This window comes from Cryptomeria japonica, chromosome 11 (assembly GCF_030272615.1).
Source record: "Cryptomeria japonica chromosome 11, Sugi_1.0, whole genome shotgun sequence".
In the NCBI taxonomy this organism is placed as follows: domain Eukaryota; kingdom Viridiplantae; phylum Streptophyta; class Pinopsida; order Cupressales; family Cupressaceae; genus Cryptomeria; species Cryptomeria japonica.
This window is the reverse complement of record NC_081415.1, coordinates 574,042,351-574,053,288: the sequence shown is the minus strand read 5'-3', so window position 1 is coordinate 574,053,288 and position 10,938 is coordinate 574,042,351.

Genomic DNA, 10,938 nt, shown 5'->3' with positions numbered 1-10,938 from the left:
CCAAATACCAGAATATAAGATAAACTAATTAAGCGTAAATAACAATTAGAGAACAAATACCATCCACATGACACCAAGATTTATATTTTGAAAACCTGGTAAAGGGAAAAACCACTGTGGGAAGCCTACCCATAGTTAGATAATAGTTATGCAGTAAGTATGTGAATTACAATTGAGGGGTCTGAACTTGCAGGAAGGCCAACAGCCTAGAGCGTACTGCTCATCACAAAAGGAGTCTCACTGACTACATAGAAATCTAGACTACAATCCATAAGAACGAATGAATGACAATGATAACATCTCCTATGCCTAAATATAGTTCTGGTTAAGGTCAATATCGGAGGACTAAATCCTCTTACATAAACCCATCTTGATCTCTAATGATTGACCAAATCCTCTACCTGAATGATATTACATTATTCATTCATTACATTCTCATGCACATATATGATCTACAATGAGATCTTACATCATATATATACAAACCCTCGACTATAAACATTGAAGTCGGCCACCAAACAATAAAAAAATCACATAATTAAAAAAAATGTCAGCCTAAGACCAAACAAATAATATCCAACTGATAAGACATCCTGGAAACACATAGGGAGGTCCAATCCACACGTTACATTAAGTCGGTCCATAACCTAGATAAACTGAGACCCAATATAGGTCCACACACACCAAAGAAATGATCCCAATTGATGAAGTCTCGAACATGATCACCATTGGCATCTGGAATCTCAACTAGAAGCCACACCAACATGACTTATGCATAACATCAAAATCTTCATCAAAGCTCTGTCAGTGAAACCCTCGTCGAAACAACAAACCGAGCTTTTTAGAAAATAGGATAGCATCCAACTGACTTAATATGAACCTAAGTAGCATGAATAAGCTAATTCCATAACCAAATCATACCGAAGCATACCAGATATTGCCAGATCATAATCCAACTAGAAACTAAACAACCTACTAGGACCAGAAGGGTGTCAGTAAAGCAGCCAAAATAGCTAGTGTTGACATCAATGATAAAACATCAATGGAATGCATAATCAATTCCTCCAAATGGCCAACATGTTCATCTTTACATGCTTCACTCACATCCTTAAGTTCAATATTATAAATCAAACAATATGAAACTTGATCTTCTGCAATTCTTCTCCTAGTCTGAACACCTTCATTTTTATCTCCTATAATTTGATTTTCTGAATGATTTAGTCTTATATACCTAGGAGTCTTAGGGTTTTCTTAATTTTCAGACTCTTGTTTTCTATCTTCTAAACTTTTACTATTTCCTTCTCTTTGAGTTACTAGATTCACTAGAACAATCATTACTCCATTCACAAAAATAGTCTAAACTTGGTTTCTTGCTTACCTTTATTAGAGCTATCATTTTGATCATTTGAATCATATCTAGAGGATCTGGATTGTCTCTCCATACCTTCATCAACTTTGACATTAGAACTCTCAACTATCATCCTCAATCTCTTATTAGAGCACCGGTAGACCTTTCTTTTAGTATAATAACCAAAAAATATTCCTTCATCACATATAGAATCAAACTTCCCTAAATCTTCATCCCTTTTGATATAGCATTTACTTCCAAAAAATTTCAAATATTTAACAGTAGGAGTATGACCAAACCATAACTCATAGGGAGTCTTATTGGTATCACCTTTGACATGCATCTAGTTAAGAGTGTACACAACATTACTCACAGCCTCTCTCCAATAGACACGTAGAACATTTTCTTCAATCATGATTATCCTAGAAACTTCCTAAATGGTTTTGTTCTTCCTTTCCACAACCCCATTTTGCTGAGGGGTTTTTAGAGCTATTAAATGTCTCTTTACCCCATTCTCTTGAAAAAATGTATTGAAATCACCAGAGATGAATTCACCACTTCTATTAGAGCTTAGACACTTCAACTTCAATCACGTCTCTATCTCAACCATAGCTTGGAAAATCTTGAATTTCTCTGAAGCTTCAAACTTTTCCTTTAAGAAAGAAATCCACATTATTCTTGAATAATCATCAATCAACAATATGAAATATCTATCTCCTTCCAAACTTCTAACTCTAGAGAGACCACACAAATCGGCATGCACAAGATCCAACAATCCACTAGAAAAATGATTTTTACATTTGAAATAAACTCTAGTTTCCTTCTTCAATTAACATTATTTGCATATAGAGATAGTAGGCTTCGTCAATTTAGGAGTATCTTTTACTACCTAAGTAGAACTTATCTTAATCATGCTATCAAAATTTACATGACACATCCTTTTATGACACAACCAACTTTCATGAATCTAAGAAATCAAGTGAAAGATATTACCTTTTGTCTTTGTAGTTGATGCAATCTCATTTCCAGAACTACTCAAGATTATACACTTCCCATTCTTAAATTGAAGATTATATCCCTTGTCAACCATATGTCCAACAATCTAAATGTTATGCTTTAGGCCTTCTACATAGAAGACATCAATAGTATTGTGCTTGCAATCAAGAGAAATAAAACCTCTACCACAAATTATACCAACTTTGTCATCACCATACCTAAAAATTACACCATCATACTTTTCCATGCTCACAAACTTTTTCCTATCACCTATCATATGATGAGAGTATCCATTGTCAATCACCCATTCATCCATCTCTTCAACATGTGCAACCAAATCTCTTTCCTCATTAATGCAGCTAGTAGAATTAGTAGGTATTGGATCATCTTCCTTTATAGAAATAAAATCCCATTTATTATCACTTTAATTTCCTTTATCAGATTCATCATTTGTCACACTTTCATTAGCAACATAATAACATCTCTTTTGAAATTTAGGCTTGAAAAATATTTAGGAGGCAATTTTCCTTCATACTTACCAGCTCCTTTTGGTAATCTCCTGGAAATAAGCACTTAAAGTCCCTTAATCTCTCACTCTTCTTATTGAATTTCCTTCATCTCTTTTTCATATCTAAATATACTCGAAGAAATTTCACCCAAATCAAATCTTTGCTTGTCCTTTCTAGAAACAGTGGGTTTGAATGCAGATTCTACCTTAGGAAGAGAATCACCAAATTCACTAAGTTCAAAGGTTGATAACTTACCAATCAACATGTCTCTAGTCACATTAGTCACAGTCTGGATCTCCTCAATAGAAACAAATTTATGTTTGTAGGATGCAAGTAAGGATCTAAGCACTTTAGCTACTATCTCTAATTCTTCCAACTTTCCACTGACACATCTGATATTTCATAGTAATTCATTCACCTTCTACATAAGAGGAGTAATATTATCATCTTAGCCCATCCTCAACATCTCATACTTTCTATTCAAGCTTTGCAACTTAGCAATCTTCACATAGTTGTCTCCTTCATATAGGGTTTCCAATTTCTTCCAGATCTCATGAGCAGTCTATAATTCCATCATATTTGTCATTTCCAAATCAGTCAGAGCACTTAATAATTCTTCCTTAGCCTTGATATTGTATTCAGTTCTTTAATCTCATCTGAAGTTAAAGGATAATTTGTAGGAACAATATATTTGTCTTTAGTAACTTTCTAGTAATCTTTACCAAAGCATCTCAAGTGACACTCCATCCAGTTCTTCCTAAGAGAATAATGTGTTCCATCAAATCTCAGGCTCTCCTTGTAAGTCCCCATCCTGAATCACTTCAATTTGTTAAACTTCTCTGGAGGAACTAGCTCTGATACCAATTGATGAAAATAGGGCAAACAACTCATATGGGGGGCGTGAATCAGTTGTCAACAAATTTTACAACTTACTTTAATCTCAGATTTGATAATTATCAATGAGAGCATAAATCAACAACACATGAACACATATAACACCAAGATATTTGATGTGGAAAACCTAGTCTAGGGAAAAACCATAGTGGGAACCTACCCACAATATGATGATACCCTATTAGAAGTGTTGGAAATATGAAGAAATTGATTATGTGTTGCATTGATGTTTTGTCATTGACGTCAACACTAGCTATTATGATTGGTTACTGGCAGACAAATTTTCATTACCGGTAGAAGAACTAGTGTTACTGATAGAAGGGACTATCAGTTGGATACTATCAACATGTTTGAATCAATGGAATATGTCTAGTTTGATGTTTCGTGAGTATGATTTGGTCATTTGGTATTGACTTGATGATTGGATGCTGTCATACACTCTAGTAAGCCTATACAGGTAAGGATTTAATTTCGTGAGTATGTTTTTGTCAGTTGGTATTGACTTGATGATTGGATGCTATCATACACTCTAGTAAGCCTATATAGGTAAGGATTTAAATTTTTATCGGTAAAGATTTTACTCAAAATCTTTGACAGGATGCATAAGTGGTGTTGGTGCGACTTTTAGATGGAATTCAGGATGCAGAAGGTGATCCTTGATCGTGTTTTGATTGATTGGGGACATCACTTTAGCATGGTGGACCCAAATTAAGTCTGGTACCTATCTAGGTTATGGACCGGTATCATGTTACGTGTTCTCTACATGTTATCGAGATGATTTATGGATTGGTTAATATTGTTCTGGTCTAAAGACAACATGGCATATCATTGTAATATTTGTAATGATCTTATTGTAATATCTTTTAGGTGGCTGACCTAATTGGTTTAGGCCTTAGGGTTTGTATAAATAAATGTAAGATCTCATTGTAGATCATGGTCATGGTCGTGGTCGTGGTCATGGAATGAAATATCATATGCGAAGGAGATTTGGTCAATCATAGGTGATCGAATTGGGTTTATGTAAGAGGTCAAAGGCCTCTGGTATTGAGCTTAACCAAGACTGTAATCAGGTATGGTAGATGCTATCACTGGCAGTTCATTCTTTTAGATTGTTTTCCAATTACCTTGAGGTGGTTATAACCTCTCTGTAGTCAATGAGATTCATTTGTAATGAGTAGTACACTCTAGGTAGTGTGCCTTCCTGCATGTGCAGGTCACTTATTGTATCACATACTTTCTGCAGAAGTATCATCTGACTGTGGGTAGGCTTCCCACCGTGGTTTTTTCCTTTACTGGGTTTTCCATGTAAAAATCATGGTGTTATGTGGTATGGTTGCATTTTGTTAATTCTCTGGTTCATTCTTAAGTTTTATTTCTTACCAGTATAAGTTTCTGCTATTCTTTTATTCAATGTTTATGTGCTTTGGTTATTGGTTTTAAAGTGGTTTGATTAATATAATCTATTGACAACTAATTCACCCCCACCCCCTTAGTTTTCCACCTATAATACTAACAATTGGTATCAAAGCTTTGGTCTTATTTTGCAGAAGCTTAACCACTTGAGGTAGATCCTATGACAACTAATACTTCAAATCCACTGGCAACTATTTTTAGAAAAATAATCCCTAAGCTTGATGGAACAAACTATGGGATATGGAAAATCCGAATGGAGAATCATCTTAGATGTTTTGGCAAGGATATTTGGGAGATCACTGAGAAAGGATATACACCTTATGATCTGACATCTAGCAATCCTACTCCTGTAGACAGATAAAAATATTGAAAATGATTGTAGAGCTAGAGAATCCCTCCTGTGTTCAATCACTGATCAATAAATCATGGGGCTGACTAATAAATCATCTACAAAGGTTATGTGGAATAAATTAAAAACTCTGAATGAAGGTGATGCTACTGTCAAAATTGCTAAACTTGATGGTTACTAGGTAAGATATGAGAACTTGAAGATGGGAGATAATGAAAGAATTGCTACATTTATGGAAAGAGTAAATGATATTGTCATGGGAATTCACTTTTGTGGAGGATCTCTCAATGAAGATGAAATAGTTTCTAAACTTTTGAGAGCCCTTCCACTAGCTTACAAAATGAAGGCTACTATTAATGAATTGAGAACAATGGAAAACACTTCAGTTAACAGAGACATTCTAATTTGGAAATTATCTTCTTTTGAGCTTGAAGAATTTGGACCCTCTAGAGCTGCAAAATTTGAACCTGCTTTTCATGCATCATCATCTTCTGACAAAAGTGATTGGAAATTCTTATATGCAAAAGAATTAGAAGATATGATGAAAGAGGATGAAGAATTTGAGCAACTTGAAGCCCTATTTGCTAGAAGAGTACCTAAAGGACTGACAAGAAGTAAGTATGAAGGAAAAACACCTTTTAAATATTTTTCATTTAATAAGATTGGTCATTTTGCATCTATATTTTCTTAAAGGAATGCAAGATTTGAAGAAAGAGTTAAGAAATCATTTAAGCCTAATCAGGACAGATATAGATTCAAGAAAAAAAATATATGTTACATAGTAGATGAGGAAGGAGTAAGTGATGACTCAGAGGATGAACCGACAAGAGACTCTGCTAGTGGATCTGACAATGGAAAGGAATGGGTGTTCTATTCTTTAAAGGAAGATGAACTAGAACTAGCTATCAAGAATAAAGAAAAGGCCCTGGCAGAAAAAGTTGAAGATAAGGATGAATGGGTAATTGATAGTGGATGCTCACATCATATGAATGGAGATAAAAGAAAAATTTTGTCCCTGCAAGAATACAACGACGGTCAAGTCAGATTTGGGAATGACAAACCATGTATGATCAAAGGTAAAGGTATTATTTCTCTGTATGGCAAGCATAATACTGATAATGTCTATTATGTACAAGGTTTAAAGAATAATCTTTTAAGTGTTGGTCAATTGGTGCATAAGGGATTCAAACTTCAATTCAAAGATAGAAAATGCAAAATCATAATAGAACTGGTTTCAAGATTGCAACGGATACTCAAACTAGAGGTGATATCTTTCACTTGGAGTTTGATTGTTCATATTGATGAGAGTTGGTTATGGCATAAGAGGTTGTGTCATGTTAATTTTAATTGTATTGTTAAGATCATCTCAACAAAGGTGGTTAGAGATATACCTAAGATTATAAAGCTTCATAATTTGGTATGTAAGGAATGTCAATTGGGAAAGAAAGTTAGAACTTCTTTTAAGAGCATACATGATAAATCTAATGATGTGCTTGATTTGATTCATACTGACTTATGTGGTCTAGCAAGGACCAAAAGCCTTCAAGGTGATAAGTACTTCATGCTAATAATTGATGATTATTCTAGAATGATGTGGGTGACTTTTCTTAGGGAGAAGTCTGAAGATTTTGAGAAATTCAAGATCTTCAAAGCAAAGGTGGAAATAGAAACTAGATTGAAAATCAAATGTCTCAGATCATATCAAGGAGGTGAGTTCACTTCTCATGAATTTAACAACTTTTGTGAGAGCACAAATGTGAATGTGGATGAGCAATATAGAGATCAATCTATATCATATGAGAAGGAACGAATAGTGGAAATGATCATAATTGATCTGACAATGCCTCAACCGATACAAGACATTGAGACAGTTAAACTAGCACAATTAGAAAATTCAACTATGACTGATGATCAGAACAGTGAACCTAAAGTTTAGAAGACACCAAGGTATGTAAGGTTAAATCATTCTAAAGATCAAATAATTGGAGATAGGAACAAGGGAGTTATGAAAAGAAGAAGACCGACAAATGAATAGGTATGTCTTATTTCTCAAATTCAACTAGCATTTGTTATTGAAGCTTGTAAAGATAAACATTGGTTAAAGGCTACGGAAGATGAATTAGATCAGATAGAGAAGAATAAGACTTGGACTTTAGTTCCCCAACCTAAAAATAAGAATGTTATTGGAACTAAATGGGTTTTTAGAAATAAACTAAATGAGGATGGCTAAGTTGTAAGAAACAAGGCTAGACTGATTATTGATAAAAATGATAGGAGCAAACGGACTGACAAGACTGACGGAAGAAATGTTAGTAAGAAGAAATTAGATAGAGGACAGTTAGAGATGAAGAAAAACTTGCTTTCAGTAATGCACTTTGTAGGTGAGAACCTTTATTTAATGTAGCAAAGTGGATGTGTAGCATCATGGCATTGAAGGCCAGAGCTGAAATGCAACCCTTTTTGCAAAAGACAGACACATCGCAGACAAACAACAATCACAATCAAAAAAAAAGAAAAAAAGAAAGGGACCATGAACCATCCCGGTCACTCTAAATCACTCAGTGACATCATCGAGCAACATAGGAACATGATCAAAGCCAAAAATAAATCAGTAAAAAGATAAGAGGCACAAATTCAAACAAATCAAACAAACATCTTGATCTGCATTGTCAAAAGTTGAAAGTGTTGATAGGACGATCATGCTGTCTGGTTTCAGGAAATGCGGTACCCTGTCTAAGACAAGACACAGTCTGGTTTCGAGTATACCACACCCTGTATAAGACCCATGATAGTAGTAACAAGGACAAATTATTTTGAAGGTGATATTCGATTGATAAGACAATGTTGATCAGTTTGAATGTCTGGTTTGATCAAAAAAGTTCATCTGTTAAAGCATGATTCCATTAAAGTGCAGTGTTGAATTGATTGTCGTTGGATGTATGCTCAGCAATCTGTCTATGCACAAAGGGATCATTTATTGCAAAATGCTTGTTTTTGTTTTTGTTTTGCTTTTCGAGTTTTACAAATTTTTTTTTGTGTTCATTTTTTTCAGGACGTTATTTGATTTTTTTGTAGATTTTTTTAGGACATTATTTGATTTTTTTTGGATTATTTCATGACGTTATTTGATTTTTATAATTTTTTTAGGACATTATTCAAATTTTTATGATCTTTTTAGGACTTTTTTCAATTTTTATGGATTTATTTCAGGACATTTTTCAATTTTTAGAGATTTTTTCAGGACATTTTTCAATTTTTTTATGATTTTTTCAAATTTTACCCCCAGTGTCTAGCAAGGCAAGGAATATGACAAATGGATAAATAGGCTTTCTGAAATGTTGGTGGATAGAGGGAAGACAAAGGCCTTTTATTATGGAGACAACGCAGATGCAATTTCCAAGAGCTATTACGTGATGGGACAAGAGACTGGATATGACAATGTATAGCAGTGACATGGCATGAGGGACATGTCAAGAGGTGTTTGAAACCATGTTTAAATTTTACGTCCTTATGTCAGATCAAGATCAAGGAATGAAAAAGAGTGTATGGATAGTGATAAGATATGGATAGGATAAGCAAGACCAAGAATGGATAAGGGACATGGACTGAAGGTCAGGGTAGGCTAAGGGTTAGTGGCAGAAAGTTGCAATAAGCTAGGGAATATGGATGAAAGGTTGTAATAAGAAAATGGATAAAGACCAAAAGCTATGATGGACTAAAAGCTGCAAGCAAGATGCATGATGCTCATGAAGATCCTCAGCCTTGTCAAGATCAAAGGTGGAAAGGGAAACTGGACATGAGGGACAATAGGATATGAAGGGTAATGACCTGGTATGATAGGATAATGAAGGGCAAGAGGATATGAAGGAAGAGATCTACCCCCAAGTGTGGTGTGCAAGAAGTTCATAAATTACGCATGATGCCTGTTTGCCAGGTTTTCATCACGGTACTTGCCCAAGGTGCTTGTTTTCCAGGTTTTCACTAGTGGATGAATTATTTTTGCTTTACTTTTTTCTTTTGTTTTTTATTTTACTTTTTTTTATTTTTTTATTTTGACTTTTTCAAGAGAAGATGGACACATGATAGGGGATGGAAGAAGGACTCAAGCATCTTTTTGTTTGGATAGTAGCCTTGAAAAAATAAAATAAAAATGGACCATGACCTTTAAAAGTATGCTCAAAGACATTGGTAGGAGAAGGACATGGAAAATAAGATGAAACTAAGGCAAGGATTTATGCAAAGGATTGGATCAAAGGGATCGAAGGATAGAAAATATGCACTGGATAATGGATGGGGTATTGGAAGAATTGGGCTTGAGTGGATGGAAATGAAGGCAAGATCGACATTGGCACACACCTTGAGGGGTGATGGACTGATGGAGGAAAAACGTATTTTGGATATTGAGATTTTGACAAAGGAAAGGCTATGGATTATGGGACATAAGGGCCCAAAATGGATAAAGAAGGTGATGGAGGAATAGACTTGGAATTTTTGGATGGAGGAATAGCAATTGTAGATGCCAATTTTGATGTTTCTTTAGGCTTTTGTGCTTCAAGGAGCCGCTTAGGGATCCACATGGTTTTTGATTTTTCATGCTTTTGTGGTTCCTTGGAGTGCATTGCTTGCACAAGGGATTTAGGAACCCATATATATTTTGACTTTTGTTTTTGAGCAATGGGCCTTTGTGGCCTTTTGGATATTTCTTTTTCTTTATAGATCATATTGTTCTTTGTTTTGACATGTCGATTATATTGGACATGTTGATCCTTGAATACATGTGGATTTCTAGACTTATGATGCTTATACTTGGCATCCAAATTGCTTGAAGGGGGAAAGGAATGCATGGATGGAAAGGAATGAAATGGAATTCTTTTGGATGGATGGAATTTACTCAAGGATGTGTGCCTTTACTGACTTTGCATAGAGGATGAAGGGATATAAGGACCTAAGATGGATGGAAGGTATGATGGGGAAGGTGTATGTTTTGATTTTGATGGAGGGATACCAACATCTTGAGAGTGAGTTGTGTAGACATAACCCTTAAGATCTTCTTTGATATGGAGGGGTTCTTGCTTATGGAGATCTACTCCTTTTCCTTTCTGAATATGTTGACTTGTAGGATACTCTTTTCTTTGGGAAGAAGATGCGAGTCCATTATGAGGTGGATATGATATGAGAGAAATAATGAGATCTTGAAGTGGATCAGATTGCACCAAAGTGGAAGAACCCATTATGCATGTCGAGGGTTCATGAACATCTTGCACTGACACATTAGAATCATGAGGGGGATTAGGATTATGAGGGGGACTAGGATTGTGTACTGGACATGGTTCAATGACAAGCTCTTCAAGAGATGGAATGGGAGAAATAATGGGATCATCAAGAGAAATGCGATCTTGGAGTGTATATGGAGGATTAAGACAAGGAGA